Consider the following 14288-nt stretch of genomic DNA (forward strand, 5'->3'; position numbering starts at 1 on the left):
TAACAGTCTCCTGCGGAGTGGATTACCATCACCACCCCCACTGAATGGATAGTTCGGTTAGGTGAGGTTAGGTTAGTTTCTTGAGGTTAGATTACTTTCCCAGGGTCACCTAACAAGTTAGTGGCAAGGCCAGTGATATTGGATTGGGTTCAGCTGCGGAGGGGTAGGGCGGGGATATTGTCTTAGACAAGATATTCTTTCTTCTTTTTTTAACAAATCAGTACCAAGCTGTACCAAATGCCATATTTGCTTCAGACTTTTATTTTTCATTTTGTTTTATTTATTTTTTTAAGCAAGCTCTCCACCCAGTGTGGTGCTCGAACTCATAACCCTGAGATCAAGCGTCAGGTCTTCTACCGACTGAGCCAGCCAGGCGCCCCCAAGGTAAATATTCTTTCTTACACGAAGTTTGGAGGTAAGCAGTCTAACTCTGGTATGGTGGCTTCATAATCGACGTAGATTCCCACTATCTTGTTACTGTGCTTTCTCTGACATATGGTTTCTGCCTTGGGTTGCCGGATAAGATACAGGATACCCAGTTAAACTGTAATTTCAGGGGTGCCTTGGTGGCTCAGTCGCTAAGCATCTGCCCTGGGTCCTGGGATGGAGCCCCGCATTGGGCTCCTTGCTCAGTGGGAAGCCTGTCTCTCCCCCTCCCACTCCCCCTGCTTGTGTTTCTTCTCTCTCTGTGAATCTCTCTGTTAAATAAATAAACAAAAATCTTAAAAAAAAAACAACTATAATTTCAAACGATGAATTTTTTTATAAGTCTGTGCTGTACCATATTAAATCATTAAATGAAACGCTAAAATTAAGGTCTTAACATTCTTTTAACTAAATAAATATTAATTTAAAATAAAATATTTTAGGGACACCTGGGGGGCTCAGTCAGTTAAGCGGCTGCCTTCGGCTCAGGTTGTGATCCCAGAGTCCTGGCCTGCTTCTCCCTCTGCCTGCTGTTCCCCCTGCTTGTGTTCTCTCTGACAAATAAAATCTTTTCTTTTCTTTCTTTCTTTTTTTTTTTAAGATTTTATTTATTTATTTGACAGAGAGAGAGTAAAAACAGGGGGAGGGAGAAGCAGCTCCTGCTGAGTAGAGAGCCTGATGTGGGACTTGACCCTAGGACCCCGGGATCACCACCTGAGCTGAAGGCAGCCACTTAACTGACTGAGCCACCTAGGCGCGCAAAATAAATAAAATCACTAAAAATAAAAATAAAAAATAAAATAAAATATTTTAATTTGCTCAATCTGGCAACTCTGTCTCCACGTCATGGCTCAAAATGGCTGCTTGCGCACCAGCCTTCAGGACTATGCTTCAGGCAACAGAAGGAAGGAGGGTTGGGGTGTCTGGCTGCTCAGTTGGTAGAGCTATGCGACTCAATCTCAGGATTACGAGTTCCAGGGCCACATTGGGAGTAGAGCCTACTTACAAAAAAAAAAAAAAAAAAAAAAAAGGAAGAAGGTCAAAGAAGGGCTTCCCTGCATTTAAAGATACTTCATGGTAGTCGCACCCCAAATTACTGCTCACCTCATACTGGTCACACATTGCTTTTAGGGAGGCTGGGCAATCTGGCTTTTATGCCCAGCCACAGCGTAGCTGACAATCAGAACTTTTGTATTAAAAAGAATGGATATTAGGGGTCAATTCAGCATCTGCTGCAGCTGGGATTTGAACTCTAGTTGGAGTGTTGGGGCTTAATCACCCAGCTGTCTTGACTTCTCCATTTCATGAAAGAAAGAGTGGGGCAGACACCGTGGGTTTTCCCCACAGCTCTCTCTCTTTTTTTTTTTTTTTAAAGATTTATTTATTTACAAGCAGGCAGAGAGGCCGGCAGAGAGAGAGAGAAGAGGAAGCAGGCTCCCTGCCAAGCAGCGAGCCCTGATGTGGGGCTTGATCCCAGGACCCTGGGATCATGACCTGAGCCAAAGGCAGAGGTTTAACCCACTGAGCCACCCAGGCACTCCTCCCCATAGCTCTTTTTGGATCCTTTTCATAGTTTCTAGGTGCCTCTTCTATAACTTCGTTACCTTTGCTGCTAACTTAACAAACAGGTGGCCCGGTGAGAGCCTCTTCAGAGGCTGGTCCTGGGACTGCAGGAGGTGCTCTGCCCACACCTGGGAATTTGGAGTGTGCAACATCAGCTCCCCTGCCTGGAGGCAGGAGGAACACCAAAGCGTAATTTACATACCAGTGCCTCCCCCCAGCCCCTCCCCTCCTCCCCCATGGGCAGAGTTAGACCAGGCTGGGTGGTCACCTTGCTCTCCTGCTTTCCCCCACTGCCTTCACTGGTCCCTCCTGGAAGGTGCTGCCTTCATAAGTCACTGGCTCATAAATCCTTATAGCGGTGTCTTAGTGGCCTCAGAGAAGGGTTTACCCAGGAAAGTATAAATAGGAAGTGGGACAGCACTTTTGAAGACAAAGCACTTCTCTTGTCACACACCTCTCCTGGAGGAGGAGGCTGAAGTGACTTGCAAAGCCCTTGAGTTTGAATTAGGTCACGCCCAGCCTTACTGGCAAATCCCTAGCTGTGACAAGTTGCACGTAGTTGGACGTTTCAGATGTATACCGATTTTCCTCTGAGCTGTAGGTTTTTAAAGAGAATGTGTATTAGTCAGGGTTTGGCCAGGAAAGCAGATGGCACTCTCCATTTCAGATGGAAACGGATTTCATTCTGGAGATGAGGCGCTTACAAAACAGTTGGCAGAGTTGGAAGAGCAAACCGGATAACAGCTCTCAGATTTCCTCGAACTTCCAGACCAAGAGAAAGTGCGGTGAGCGGGCGCACCTGTCTGCAAGACCAAGGTAGGTGATTCTCAGGGAAGTGCCTGGCAGTGGCCCCAAAAATGTCCACTTGCTCTGCCCTTTGTGTCTGCCTGCTGTTTGGGGACAAGCAGTAATGATTACGGCTTTTTGTCTCCCTTTGGCCTTCTGAGTCTTGTGCAAAAACAGGAGATGCGTGTTATCTGTGGGTTCCTATTTGCAGGTTTGCTGCCTTGCTAAAATGTATGCATAACCCCCAAATCAATACTCAGGGTCTGTTCACGGTGATTCACGGACTTGTACAGATGAGCAAGAAAGTTGAGTCACCCAGTGCACCTTTTCCAAGGTAGGGAGGCTATAGCAAGGTGAAGCTCTGACATCTTGTTTCTGTTCTCAAACTGTAAACTAGTGTCCTGTTTGTGGTTTAGTTAAATTTGTGTTTGTCACATTTTTGTGCTTTTTTTGGTGACTTTGCTACTTCAGATGGCCCCCAGATGTAGTGCCAAAGAGGCTGTGATGTGTCTTATGGAGAAGATACGTGTGTTGGATAAGTTTCATTTAGGCCAGATTCATAGGGCTGTTGACCATGAATTCAATGCTAACCAATCAATGATATATATTAAATAAGGTATTTTTCAACAGAAACACGCATAAAACAAGGTTATATATTGATCAGTTCTCAAAAATGGTTTGATCAAAGACTCTTCCAGAACCTAAACCAGTATTTGCACTGGGAGCAGTGGGTCAGTATCCACTAACTCAGGTATTCACAGTGACTTGATAGAACATTAATACTGTGAGTAATAATAGATTACTGGGTAGAATCTAATTAGCAATCCATTTGGCATGGAATGATGGAAAATGTAGTTCCCTGGCCTCTGGATGGGGCCATACTTGGGAGAGCATAGAAGAGGGAATAGTGTTAAGTTGCTGACCAACCTCAAGAATCCAGGACAGCATGTTAAACCACTGAATGCTGTAAAAAAAAATTTTTTTTAACAGTTGCCTTAGAGTTTGCAGTAATTAGCATTTACCTTCAAATAATGTACCATTTCACATGGAAAGACTGTATAAGAGCCTACTACCAATGCCTCACCCCATCTTACATTTTACTGTTTTGGGTTTTTTTGAAGATTTTATTTATTTATTTGTAAGAGAGAGAGCATAAGAAGGGGAGCAACAAGCAGAGGGAGAAGCAGGCTCCCTGTTGAGCAAGGAGCCCGATGTGGGACTCAGTCCCAGGACCCTGGGATCATGACTTGCACCAAAGGCAAACACTTAACCAACTGAGCCACCCTGGGTGCCCTGTTTTGTTGTTCCTTTTTTAAAGATTTTATTATTTGGTGGGGGGCAAGCACGAGTGGGTGGAGGGGCAGAGAGAGAGAGAGAGAGAGAGAGAGAGAGAGACAAGCAGGCTTCCCACTGAGTGGGGAGCTCAATGCAGGAGATCCCAGGAACCTGATCAGGACCCGAGCCAAAGGCAGATGCTTAACCCACTGAGCCACCCAGGTGTCTTCATTTTATTTTTGTATAAGCTATAAACACATAATGCATTGCTATCAGCATAGCAGCCACACTGACTTAGACATTTATCTTTTTTTTTTTTTAAGATTTTATTTATTTATTTGACAGAGAGAGAGATCACAAGTAGGCAGAGAGGCAGGCAGAGAGAGGAGGAAGCAGGCTCCCCGCTAAGCAGAGAGCCCGATGCGGGGCTCGATCCCAGGACTCTGGGATCATGACCTGGGCAGAAGGCAGAGGCTTTAACCCACTGAGCCACCCAGGCCCCCCTAGACATTTATATTTAAGAGCAATCCCCCCAAATTAAATGAGTATTTATTTGCCTTCATTTGTTTCATTTCTAGCCTTCTTCCTTTATTTGTGTAGATCCAAGGGTCTGCTACCATATTTCTTCTTTTTTTTCCTTAAAGATTTTATTTATTTGAGAGAGAGCAAGAGCAGAGGAGGGACAGAGAGAGAGAGAGCACAGAGGGAGAGGGAGAAGCAGACTCCTCGTTGAGCAGGGAGCCCAACTCAGGACTCCATTCCAGGACCCTGAGACCATGAACTGAGCCGAAGAAGACAGATGCTTAACCGATTGAGCCACCCAGGCGCCCCCAAATTCGTTTTGTCTATCCCATTTCTTATGGTGCAGCTTTGCTGGCAATGAATTCTCTCATTTTTGTCTTTGAGAGAGTCCTTCTCTCTCTCTATGTATGTATTTAAATGAAAGTATGTTTGTTGCATTTCTTTTTCTCTTGGCTTTATTGAGGTATACTTGATAAGTAAAATAGTAAGATAAAGTGAACAATATGATTGAATATACATTGTGAACAGATTCTTCCCATTAAGTTTATTAATATTTCCATCACCTCACATACTCACCTTTCTTGCATTTCTAAAAAGTCAAAATGCCAGTTCTGAATAAGTGATTTTTAAAAATTCTTTTCCTAATTCTCTTTATACTTAAAAAAAAAAAAAAAATAGGGCGCCTGGGTGGCTCAGCAGGTTAAGCCTCTGCCTTTGGTTCAGGTCATGATCTTGGGGTCCTGGGACCGAGCCCCGCATCGGTCTCTCTGCTCATTGGGGAGCCTGCTTCCCCCTCTCTCTCTGCCTGCCTCTCTGCCTACTTGTGATCTCTCTCTCTGTTAAATAAAGAAATAAAAAATCTTTAAAAAAATTATATACGCATATATACATATAAAGTGATCTCTACACCCAATGTGGGGCTTTAACTCACCACCCCAAGCTCAAGAATCAGATGCTCCACCTACTGACCCAGCCAGGTGCCCCACTTTTATTTATCTATCTATCTATTTATTTATTTAAATATTTTATTTCTTTCTTTATTTATTTGAAAGAAAGCACAAGTAGGGGGAACAGCAGGCAGAGGGAGAAGCAGACTTCCCACTGAGCAGGGAGCCCAAAGAGGTGCCGGATCCCAGGGCCCCGGGATCATGACCTGATACTTAACCCACTGAGCCACCCAGGTGCCCTGCCCCACTTTTGAAAAAATACTTAGCTGGGTATAGAATTTTAGGTAAACAAGTTAGGGGTTTTTTTTGGTTTCTTTGTTTTTTAAGCAGTTTAAAGATGGCAACTTACTTCTGACTTGGCATGATTTTTGATGAGAAGTCGGCTGTAATTCCTACCTCATCAGAAATCATGCCAAGTCAGAACACAAAGTGCCATCTTTAAAGTGCTTAAAAAACAAACAAATAATAAAAACTCTAACTTGTTTACTCAATATTCTGCCCATTTCTTTTTTTTCCTGTCCATTTCTTGATTGGATTATTTGTTCTTTGGGTGTTGAGTTTGATAAGTTTTTATAGATGTTGGATACTAGCCCTGTATATGATATGTCATTTGAAAATATCTTCTCCTATTCCACTGGTTCTCTTTTGGTTTTTTTTGACTGTTTCCTTTGCTGTACAAAAGCTTTTGATCTTGATGAAGTCCCCATTTTTGCCCTTGCTTCCCTTGCCTTTGGCGATGTTTCTGGGAAGAAGTTGCTATGGCTGAGGTCGAAGAGGTTGCTGCCTGTGTTCTCAAGGATTTGGATGGATTCCTGTCTCACATTGGGGTCTTTCATCCATTTTGAGTCTGTTTTCATGTGTGGTATAAGGGAATGGTCCAGTTTCATTCTTCTGCATGTGGCTGTCCAATTTTCCCAACACCATTTGCTGAAGAGACTTTTTGCATTGGATATTCTTTCCTGCTTTGTCGAAGATTAGTTGACCATAGAGTTGAGGGTCCATTTCTGGGCTCTCTATTCTGTTCCATTGATCTATGTGTCTGTTTTTGTGCCAGTACCATACTGTCTTGATAATGACTACAGCTTTGTAATAGAGCTTGAAGTCCAGCACTGTGATGCTGCCAACTTTGGTTTTCTTTTTCAACATTCCTCTGGTTAATCAGGGTCTTTTCTGGTTCCACATAAATTTTAGGATTATTTGTTCCATTTCTTTGAAAAAAATTGATGGTATTTTGATAGGGATTGCATTAAATGTGTAGATGCTTTATGTAACATAGACATTTTCACAATATTTGTTCTTCTAATCCATGAGCATGGAATATTTTTTCCCTTTCTTTGTGTCTTCCTCCATTTCTTTCATGAGTACTTTATAGTTTTCTGAGTATAGATTCTTTGCCTCTTTGGTTAGGTTTATTTCTAGGTATCTTGTGGTTTTGGGTGTCATTGTAAATGGAATCGACTCCTTAATTTCTCTTTCTTCTTTCTTGCTGTTGGTGTATAGAAATGCAGCTAATTTCTGTGCATTGATTTTATATCCTGACATTTTACTGAATTTCTGTATGAGTTATAGCAGTTTTGGAGTGGAGTCTTTTGGGTTTTTCACATGAAGTATCATCTGTAAAAAGTCAGAGTTTGACTTCTTGTTTGCCTTTTATTTCTTTTAGTTGTCTGATTGCTGAGGCTAGGACTTCCAGTATTATGTTGAATAGCAGCGGTGATAGTGGACAGCTCTGCCATGTTCCTGACCTTAGGGGGAAAGCTCTGTTTTTCCCCATTGAGAATGATATTCACTGTGGGTTTTTCAAAGATGGCTTTGATGATATTGAGGTATGGATCCTCTATCGTTACACTGTGAAGAGTTTTGATCAAGAAAGGATGCTGTACTTTGTCAGATGCTTTTTTAGCATCTATTGAGAGTATCATATGGTTCTTGTTCTTTCTTTTATTAATGTATTGTATCATATTGATTTGTGGATGTTGAACCAACCTTGCAGCCCAGGAATAAATCCCACTTGGTTGTGGTGAATAATCCTTTTAATGTACTGTTGGGGAGCACCTGGGTGGCTCAGTGGGTTAAGCCTCTGCCTTCAGCTCAGGTCATGATCTCTGTTCAGCAGGGAGCCTGCTTCCCCCTCTCTCTCTGCCTGCCTCTCTGCCTACTTGTGATCTCTGTTTGTCAAATAAATAAATAAAATCTTTAACGTACTGTTGTATCCTACTGGCTAGTATTTTGGTGAGAATTTTTGCCACCATGTTCATCAAGGATATTGGTCTGTAATTCTCCTTTTTTGATGGGGTCTTTGTCTGGTTTTGGGATCAAAGTAATACCGGCCTCATGAAATGAGTTTGGAAGTTTTCCTTCCATTTCTTTTCTTTCTTTCTTTCTTTTTTTTTGGAATAGTTTCAGGAGAATAGGTATTAATTCTTCTTTAACTGTTTGGTAGCATTCCCCTGGGAGGCCGTCTGGCCCTGGGCTCTTGTTTGTTGGGAGATTTTTGATTATTGCTTCAATCTCCTTATTGGTTACGGGTCTGTTCAGGTATTCCATTTCTTCCTGGTTCAATTTTGGTAGTTTATATGTCTCTAGGAATGCATCCATTTCTTCCAGATTGTCAAATTTGCTAGTGTATACTTGCTCATAATATGTTCTTATAATTGTTAGTATTTCTTTGGTGTTGGTGTGATCTCTCCTCTTTTATTCATGATTTTATTATTTGGGCCATTTCTCTTTTCTTTTTGATAAGTCTGGCCAGGGATTTATCAATCTTATTAATTGTTTCAAAGAACCACCTCCTACTTTTGTTGATTTGTTCTACTGTTTTTTGTTGTTGTTGTTGTTGTTTGTTTGTTTCTATTTCATTGATTTCTGCTCTGATCTTTATTATTTCTCTTCTCCTGCTGGGTTTAGGCTTTCTTTACTGTTCTTTCTCCAGCTCCTCTAGGTGTGGGGTTAGGTTGTGTACTTGAGACCTTTCTTGTTTCTTGAGAAAGGCTTATATTGATATATACTTTCCTCTCAGGACTGCCTTTGCTGTGTCCCAAAGATTTTGAACAAGTGTTTTCATTTTCATTTATTTCCATCAATTTTTAAAAATTCTTATTTAATTTCCTCATTGCCCCAGTCATTCTTTAGTAGGATGCTCTTTAGCCTCCATGTATTTGAGTTCTTTCTAACTTCCCTCTTGTGGTTGAGTTCTAGTTTCAAAGCATTGTGGTCTGAAAATATGCAGGGAATGATCCCAGTCTTTTGGTACTGGTTGAGACCTGATTTGTGACCCAGGATGTGATCTATTCTGCAGAATGTTTCATGTGCACTAGAGAAGAATGTGTATTCTGTGCGATGGAATGTTCTGAATATATCTGTGATGTCCATCTTGTCCAGTGTGTCATTTAAAACCTTTATTTCCTTGTTGATCTTTTGCTTAGATGATCTGTCCATTTCAGTGAGGGGGGTGTTAAAGTCCCCTACTATTATTGTATTATTTTTAATATGTTTCTTTGATTTTGTTATTAACTGGTTTATATATTTGGCCTCTCCCATGTTAGGGGCAAAGATATTTAAAATTGTTAAATCTCTTTTTGGACAGACCCTTTAAGTATGATATAATGTCTTTCCTCATCTGAGTTTCTGGTAGACAGCATATCAGTGGGTCTTGTTTTTTTATCCATTCTAATACCCTGTGTCTTTTGATTGGGGCACTTAGCTCATTTACATTCAGGGTAACTATTCAAAGATATGAATTTAGTATCATTGTATTGCCTGTCAGGTGACTGTTACTGTATCTTGTCTCTGTTTCTTTCTGGTCTGTTTCTTTTAGGCTCTCTCTTTGCTTAGAGGACCCCTTCCAATATTTCCTGTAGGGCTGGTTTGGTGTTTGCAAATTCTTTTAGTTTTTGTTTGTCCTGGAAGCTTTTTATCTCTCCTATTTTCAATGACAGCCTAACTGGATATAGTGTTCTTGGCTGCATATTTTTCTTGTTTAGTGCTCTGAATGTATAATGCCAGTCCTTTCTGGCCTGCCAGGTCTCTGTGGATAGGTCTGGTGCCAATCTGATATTTGTACCATTATATGTTTCAGACCTCTTGTCCCAAGATGCCTTCAGAATTTTCTTTGTCACTGAGATTTCTAAGTTTTACTATTAGATGACAGTGTGTGGACCTATTTTTATTGATTTTGAGGGGGGTTCTCTGTGCCTCCTGGATGTTGATGCTTGTTCCCTTTGCCAAATTAGGGATATTCTCTGCTATAATTTGCTCCAGTATACCTTCTGCCTACCTCTCTCTTTCTTCTTCTTCTGGGATCCCAATTATTCTGGTAGAGTTTCGTCTTAGGGTATCACTTATCTCTTGAATTCTCCCCTCATGGCCCAGTAGTTGTTTATATCTGTCTTTTTCTCAGCTTCTTTATTCTCCATCATTTGATCTTCTGTATCACTAATTCTCTGTTCTGTCTCATTTATCCTAGCAGTAAGAGCCTCCATTTTTTTATTGTACCTCATTATTAGCTTTTTAAATTTCAACTTGGTTTTATTTTAGTTCTTTTATTTCTCCAGAAGAGGATTTTATTTCTCCAGAAAGGGATTCTCTAGTATCTACCATGCTTTTTTCAACCCCAGCTAGCACCTTGATAATTGTCATTCTGAATTCTAGTTCTGATATTGTATTAATGTCCGTATTCATTAGGTCCCTAGCTTTGGGTACTGCCTCGTTCTTTTTTTTGAGGTGAGTTTTTCCACCTTGTCATTTTATCCAAATAAGAATAGATGAATGAAAGAACAAAATACTGAAAGGCTAGCAATGACCCAAGAAAAATATACACTAACCGAATTGGAAGAGACCTGAAACTGGGGGGAGAAGAAAGGGAGGGAATATATATATATGTATATATAAAAAACTGGTGAATAGAACAGAGCCACACACTTGATTTTGGGTATATTTTGGTCTGTTAGAAGAAACTGCCTCCCAAAATTTTAAAGAAAGAAAACTTACATATATACGAAAATAAGGGAAAACCCAATGAAGGGATGGAATATGACTGTAAAGATGAACATTAAAAAACATTCTAAAAAAGGAATTGATAAGATAAGAAGTTGGTTGGAAAAAAGAAAAAGGAATGAATGTGATCAGGCTGGAGACTAGAACAAAGCAATGTGCTAGATTTAGGGTATATTTTGATATGTTAGAAGAAATGTATCCCAAAATTTTAAAGGAAGAAAGACCTATATGTATACATAAAATAAGCTTAAATGCAATGAACGGATAGAATATGACTATAATAATGAATATTTAAAAAGATTTTTAAAAAGGTATTGATAAGGGTTGCCTGGGTGGCTCAGTAGGTTAAGGCTCTGCCTTCAGCTCAGGTCATGATCTCAGGGTCCTGGGATTGAGCTCCACATTGGGGTCTCTGATCACCTGGGAGCCTGCTTCCCGTACCCTCCCCCCGCCCCGCCTGTCTGCCTACTTGTGGTCTCTGTCAAATAAGTAAATAAAACCTTTTTTTAAAAATTCTTTAAAAAAGGAGTTGATAAGATAAAAAGTTAAGAAAAACGTTAATATTGGAATGAGGACAACTGTAAATAATAGAAAAAGAAAAAAATTTTAAAGATTGAACTGTGAAATACTAAAGCATCATGGGGAAAAAAAAAGCCATGGATTCCGTGTGCTGCATTCCCATAGCTCTGAAGTTTTGATGTTCTCATTGATCGGTGAACTTGGTCTTGATTGGATGTTCTTGTTACTCTTCTAGGGGAGGGGTCTGTTGCCATGATTCTCAAATAACTTTGCCTGAGGTGGAATCGCACTGTCCTTTCCAGGAGTCAAGCTAAGCAATGTGCTCTGGTTTGCACTGGTGAGCTTTTGTTCCCTGAACGCTTTCCGTACTGCTTTGGAGGATGGGAATGCAGATGGTGGCCTCCCAGCCTCCGGCCGGGTGTTGCCGAGGGCTTGGGGTCCCACTCCTCAGTGCATCCTTGGAGAAAAGTGGTCAGTCACTCCCATCTCCCTGGTCTCTGGCCCCACTCCATGCTCACCCGCCTGTGACCAAGCATTTCTATTTCTGACGTTCAACCACATGTGGAGTCTCCAAACCCAGCAGATTCCTGCAGTGCACTGCCATACTGCTCCTCCCGGGAGAGGAAGGAGGGGGTCTCTCCAGATCTGCCACTTTTGGGGCCCCTCCTAAAAGAGTAGATGACCCAACTGTGCCTTGGATCACGGTTTAAGGTAACCCCAAGCTGAGAGCCCCCTCCTTAGCTCCGTCTCTGTAGCCGGCTTCCCTGCGCCAGTAGCCGGGAGCTCTGCTGCACTCAGACACCCCCGGCCATTGTGTGACTCCGAGTGACCTGAGACCACACTGTCCCCGTGAGGGCTCCACCCCCCCTCTTAGCTTCTGGAGCAACATCCCTCAGTGGAGCAGACTTCTAAAAGTTCCAATTTTGTGTTCTGCTGCTCTGCCACTTGCCGGGAGCCACCCCCCACCCCACCCCTGCCCCACCGCAGTCTCTCTTCCCATCACTTTGGATTCACTTCTCCACACGTTCTACCTTCCAGAAAGTGGTCGCTTTTCTGTTCCTAGCATTGCTGCTCTTCTCTTCCATCTCCTGCTAAGTTTGTAGGTGTTCAGAATGGTTTGATAACTATCTAGCTGAATTCCTGGGACCAGATGATGTTTAGGTCTCCTCCTCCACCACCATGCTCCCCTACCTCCTGCTCATCTGATCTTACACATTGTCAACTCTGTCCCCTTTTTCCAGTGTACAGTGGCATCTGCCCCAGGCAAACAAATACTCACTCTTAACCTCACCTTATCTCACCAAGGCACCTGTCTCTCCTTAAGGATCAGGTCATTTAGGTGCCCTGTGACCTCAGCTCTCTGATGAGTTCAGGGAGAGTTGCGATTTTCAGATTATCCAGACTTTGTTGTTGTTGTTGTTACAAGGGTGCTCTTTCCAGCATTTCTACATCTAAGTAGGCTACTACATTTTTTTTTTAAGAGAGAGATTTCTTCAGAAAAGGTGTAAAAATATGTTTAATTTCTGGTTTCTTTCAAATCTCTCAAATGTACATCTATAACCAAACCAAGTCACCAGTATTTATTTGCTGGAATTCAAAAGGAAATTATCAGTCTCATAAATAATTGATCAAACTTAATATAGTACCCCCATTATCAACTGGATTGTGTCCTCCGCAGATTCATATGTTGAAACCCTAGCCCCCACTGTGACTGTATTTGGAGATGGGGCCTTTAAAGAGGTAATTAAGTTTAAATGAGGTGAATGGATGGAGCCTTAATCTAATCTGACTGGTGTTCTTTTAAGAGGAGGAGGAGACAGAAACGACATGTAAGCACAGAGGTAAGGATTCTGGTCACCAGTTACAGCATATGGGTTCCCCCCACACCACCAAGCAGCTCTTAGACACCTGCTTAGTGTCCTACAGTTCAACTCTATGCTGACACTATCTGGAGATAGTATTGGATCCCACAGGTGAAGGGTTCTGTCCCACAAAACTGCCCCCACCCCCCCAGCCGCCACTCACAAGCCCAGCTGTCACCTCTGTAGGTGGCCAACTGGCTATTGGTTGGAGGCTCCAGCCTCCTCTTTGGGTTCAGTTAATTTGCCAGAGCCGCTTGCAGACCTCAGGTATTTTATTTATTAGATTACTGGTTCGTTATAATGCATACTAAAGTAAGCAGATCAACAGCCAGTGAAGAGATACATAAGGTGAGATCCCAAAGAAAGGAGCTTCTATCCCTGTGGAGTTTGGGGCCCCATACAGTGGCACCTGGTGTATTCTGATTCTCCAGCCTGGAAGCTCTCCAAACCTTGTCCGTTTGGGTTTTTATGGAGGCTTCATTACTTAGGCAAGATTGATTAAATTGGGGGCCATTGGCAATTGATTGACCCTCCAGCCCCTCTCCCCCTTGGTGAGGTTGGGCCTGAAGGGGAGCTGAACATTCCAACCTTCCAATCACAGGATTGGGTGCCCTGGCAACCAGCCCCCCATCCTTAAATGGAGTCCCAAAATCACCTTGGTAACCTAAAAAAGGACAGCTTTATGGCTCTCCTGACTTAGAAAACTCCGGTAGTTTTAGGAGCTCTGTGCCAGAAATGGGAATGGAGATCAAATATATATATATATAATTTTAAGATCTTATTTATGTATCTGAGATAGAGAGAGAGAGAGAGCAAACAGAAGCAGGGTGAAGGGCAGAGGGAGGAACAGGATCCCCGCTGAGCAGGGAGCCCAGTGTGGGGCTGGACCCCAGGACCTGGGATCATGACCTGAGCCAAAGGCAGACACTTAACCCACTGAGCCACCCAGGCATCCCCAAATATGTATTTCTTGTGATAAAACACAGTACCACAAGAGGAAAGGCCACGTGTGTACACAGGGAGAAGGTGGCCCTCTGCAAGTCAAGGAGAGAGGCCTCATGGGAAACCAACCCTGCCTGCATGTTGATTCTGGACTTCCAGCCTCCAGAACTCTGAGGAAATCAATTTCTGTTGTTTAAGCCTTAGGCCCTCCCCTCCCCCCTCCCCCACCACTCCCCTCCACCCTTGCCTCCTCCCTTCCCCACCCCCCTTCTCCCTGCTGCCCCCTCTCCCTGCCACCCCCTCACCCCTCCTCTGCCTGCCCCCTCCTACCCTGTGCCCCCTAACCCCATGTCTTCTGCCCCCCTCTCCCTGCCCCCTTTGCCCCTGCCCCTGACAGCCCTCTCCCCTACCGCAGCCCATGTCCCCCACCCGCCCCCTGGGCCCCCCATCC

The 14288-nt window shown here is 42.8% G+C and overlaps 1 long non-coding RNA gene across 1 annotated transcript in view; it reads left to right on the top strand.

The window, feature by feature from the left end:
- Positions 1 to 2444: 2444 nt before the first annotated feature.
- LOC116583449 overlaps positions 2445 to 14288 on the top strand; it is a 44850-nt gene continuing 33006 nt past the window's right edge. Inside the window, exon 1 of the long non-coding RNA XR_004282743.1 lies at positions 2445 to 2805. This is a non-coding gene — a long non-coding RNA (uncharacterized LOC116583449). The remainder of the gene's footprint in view (positions 2806 to 14288) is intronic.

Source organism: Mustela erminea, chromosome X (genome assembly GCF_009829155.1).
Source record: "Mustela erminea isolate mMusErm1 chromosome X, mMusErm1.Pri, whole genome shotgun sequence".
NCBI classification, from domain to species: Eukaryota; Metazoa; Chordata; class Mammalia; order Carnivora; family Mustelidae; genus Mustela; species Mustela erminea.